Source organism: Oryctolagus cuniculus, chromosome 13 (genome assembly GCF_964237555.1).
Source record: "Oryctolagus cuniculus chromosome 13, mOryCun1.1, whole genome shotgun sequence".
NCBI lineage: Eukaryota > Metazoa > Chordata > Mammalia > Lagomorpha > Leporidae > Oryctolagus > Oryctolagus cuniculus.
Window position 1 is genome coordinate 92,002,458 of NC_091444.1, and position 4,189 is coordinate 92,006,646.

A 4,189-nucleotide genomic window follows, 5' to 3' on the forward strand; every position below is an offset into this window, starting at 1 on the left:
GAGACTTGGATTGAGTTCTGGGTCTCTGAAAAAGTCTGCTCATGCCTTCTAATGTAATCACTGGTGGTAACATGCTATCACATTACCCAGCTTAATTTTATGACATATTGCTCTTTGTAAATATCTAATATCTTAATTGTTTGTATGTTTACTATCTGTTCTACTACTAGAATAATATCAATATGGAAAGAAATACTACCTATTATTTTTATTATTATACCTCAGATCCTACAAAGGGAAGGATCTAATAGTTGTCTGGTGAGAATTTTAGACTAATACTAGGAGGTGAATTCACATTTGAAGGCATTGACTTCTAAGAAGAAAAGGCACACCTACCATTCTTAAGGTGAAAAGAATAGGTGCAAATGAAAGAAGGCTTGCATATTTGGTGACTGGAAAACAGCACAGCTCACAGAGTCACTAAGTAACGTAAAGGAAGAGAAGAGGAATAGAAAATTTGGAAATTGTTATATTATCAAGTAGGAATTTCAGGGCCAGCATTGTGGCCCGGTGGGTGAAGCTATTGCTTGCAATGCCAGCATCCCATATTGGAGTGCTGGTTTGAATCTTGACTGTTTCTTCCTATCCAGGTTCCTGCTAAAGCAGAGGATGATGGCCTACTTAGGACTTCTGCTACCAATATGGGAGACCAGGATTGAGCTATTGGCTCTTGGCTGAGGTCCTGCCCTGCCAGGTCATCACAGCCCTTTGGGAAACAAACCAACTAATCAAAGATCTCCTCTCTCTCTCTCTCTCTCTCTCTCTCTAAGTTTCTCTCTCTGTCTCTCCCTCTCTTCTAAATATAGAGTTACAAAATGGAGAGGGTTAGAGGATTGACTTACTATAATATTAGAACATTAACTGCTTATCCAAGATTGAAGTTTATGAATATATGATGAGACTTATTTGCCAAATTTAATGATTTTGTTCAGTACTAATCATTCCAAGCAGAAAGGTAGATATAAGTGCCATCTTTGTACTTTCAGGCCAATATTACAGAAGGAAAGGAAGGCATGAAAGTGAGAATATTTACAAAGCAATATATTTAATGATGAACCATGCTATAGAAGCCAGATGATCAGAGAAATAAAGACAGAAGGAATTAATAAAAGGAAAAGAGTAAGATTTAAATCAAGCTAATCTGATTCTTATAGGATAGAAGAAATTAAAAAAGACAAGACGAGTATGATTAGAGAATGGGATAACACTCACCGTGGGAGCTTGTTGATCTTCAAGTTCTACTGTTGAAAATTTCTTTGTTAGAAATTTTCTACTACTAGAAAACTATCCTAATGGGAAACTCTGAAAAACCTTAAGAGTTATCATGAGAGCAGAAATTAAGGAGAGAATATATGCAGTCATCACTGTTACCACATTTCCAGACACAGAACATGAAAGAATATGTTCTATGTGCATCAAACAAAATGACCTTCATTACGTGATTCATAATTTTTATGGTTCAAGTGTCTGACTTATGCATGTGAGGAAAAATTACTTTTAAAAAATTACTATCCTAGTAGTGCATTATTTTAGAGTTAACTATGCATGTGACAAAATATATAGACTATGTTAGCATTCACAATTTATTTCATATTAATCACATCGACAGATTGCTCAATGTGATGGGTGTTCACAAAAGGAGAAGTGCATAACGTGTGATGTTGGATGATTATGACAGACACATATGACTCGCAATTAATTAGCGGTAAAAACAGATAAGAACCCCCCCCACACTTTACCAAACAGCCTCTTAGCATACTGCCCCAGTCATTTTATCTTACTGAAAAACTGTCATGCACTTAAATCATACTAGAATTTAATGATTCGTCTTTGAATAAATATTCAAAACCAAGAAACTAATTATTTTCAAAATCAAAACTAATCCTTCATTAAATGCAGTAAATCCAAGTGAAAAAGGTAATTATTTTTTCTCATATTAGGGTTTAATTTACTTTTTGTAACTATACTATACCTTCAGTATTTTAACTTCTAGTAAACTTCCAATAATCAAGACGATAAGGGTTAGGTTGCAAAATACTGAAGAGGTGAATCACCGAAGAGAACATGACACCTAAAACAAGATTAGTGAACTGACACTGATTGCTTCTTAAACATCTTCATTCATCCATTCAACCCATAGTTATTGAGCTCTCATTGTGTGCCTTGCCTAGTCCAGATATTTACAGTTCACCAGCATATAAAATGAAAACTCCTTCCCTCAAGAGATTGACTTTTCCGGCGATTAGGAGAGAAAACAGGTGGGTTGCTAACAAGAAACACTAAACCTATATTTGTAGGTAGAAGGTAAGGAAAGTTGGAAGGTGACCACTGATAATGTGAAAACAAAACAAAACAAAACAAAACAAAAAAAAAACATAGAGGCCATTATGGCCCACATTGTGGGACAGTGGGTTAAGCTGCCACCTGCCAAGCCAACATCCCATAGGGGTGCCACTTCCAGTTCCTGCAGCTCCACATCCAATCCAGCTCCCTGCTAATGCACCTGGGAAGGTACTGTAAGATGGCCTGAGTTCTTGGAGCCCTGAACCCATGTGGGAAAACCACATGATGCTTCTGGCTCCTGGCTCCTTCCTTTGGTCTGACCCAACTCTGAAAGTTTTGGCCATTTGGGGAGTGATCTATCAAGTAGAAGATCTCTCTCCCTCTCTCTCTTTCTTTCTCTCTCTCTCTCTCTGTTTCTTGCTCTCTCTCTATCTCTACCTCTGCCTTTCAAATAAATAAATAAAATAAATCTTTTTGAAAAAAGAAAATGTACAGCAGAGAGCACAGACAGGAGGAGAAGGCGCATGAAGAGTTTTGCAGTAATCATCCAGCAGAGCTTTTAATAAGAAGATGGAGTCTTAGCAAATCATTGTTTAACAGTATCTGACTTGAGGTGCTCAACAACATTTAAGCCTCACTTGTCCTTCTTCCTCTTGTGCCCCACATCTGGACAAGCTGAGAAGCAACCCCAAGTGTTAGGGGTGGGCATTGTGACACAGTGGATTAACCCAATCCCAAATATAAGTGCCTGGTTCAAATGCTAGCCCTACCTCAAATTTATCTTCCTGTTAATGTTCCAACCAGGTTCCTGTCATCTGTGTGGGAGACTCAAATGACACCAGTTTTTGGTTTCTGGCTTTGACCCAGCCCTGTCGCAGGCATTTGCAGAGTGAACCAGCTAGTGAAAGAATCTCTCTCTCCCCCTCTCCTCTCTCTCTCCCTTTCAAATGAATACAATAAATAAGTAAACTGAGAAGATATGCTTCAGGACATTTTTATTCAGTCCCACTCACCTGCCAACCACAATGAAACTCGGAGCCAGTGCCCTTCTTCAGACTGTCTCAGGCCACTTGGATTAGCTTAATTGATATCTAATGCACAAAAGATAAACGTCACCTTTATATTTATTATTTTTTTACAGGCAGAGTGGACAGTGAGAGAGAGAGACAGAGAGAAAGGTCTTACTTTTGCTGTTGGTTCACCCTCCAATGGCCGCCGCGGCCAGCGTGCAGTGGCCAGCGCATCACGCTGATCCGAAGCCAGGAGCCAGGTGCTTCCTCCTGGTCTCCTATGTGGGTGCAGGGCCCAAGGACTTGGGCCATCCTCCACTGCACTCCCGGGCCACAGCAGAGAGCTGGCCTGGAAGAGGGGCAACCGGGACAGAATCCGGCGCCCGGACCAGGACGAGAACCCGGGGTGACGGCGCCACAGGCAGAGGATTAGCCTATTGAGCCATGGCACTGGCAAAAGTCACCTTTATTTGCACATAAAATTCAGCAATTTCTCATATATCCAGAAAAAAATATGGGGCGCTCCATGAATCTGCTGATCATCCATTCACAGGGAACATGTAAACCTTCTCTGTGTGTTCCAATTGTAGTATATAGGCTATTTAAGTGAGTACCTGCTGTTTTATATTTGCAGACCCTTCTTGCCGCTGGATTGAGAAGACAGCTCCCAACATGGGGATTTGTGGAATGCTTATGGCACCATCCAGCGGGAGATGACAATTGTTCCGAACAGAGTGGCAACAGGGGAAATGGTGAGAATCTGTTGATTCTGGATATTTTTCAAAGGCTGAACCAACAGTATTTCCAGATGGCCTGTGTGTTGAGGGTGTTATTCACCTCTGTACAAAATTATAGTGTCTTATACAGGAAATAGGAACTAAATGGGCAGAGAATTG

The 4,189-nt window shown here is 40.2% G+C and overlaps 1 non-coding gene across 1 annotated transcript; it reads right to left on the reverse strand.

The window, feature by feature from the left end:
- Positions 1 to 3,801: 3,801 nt before the first annotated feature.
- On the reverse strand, positions 3,802 to 3,909 carry LOC127487300 (U6 spliceosomal RNA). Its single transcript, XR_007914037.2, has one exon. It is a non-coding gene; the product is annotated as a U6 spliceosomal RNA (small nuclear RNA).
- Positions 3,910 to 4,189: the final 280 nt, after the last annotated feature.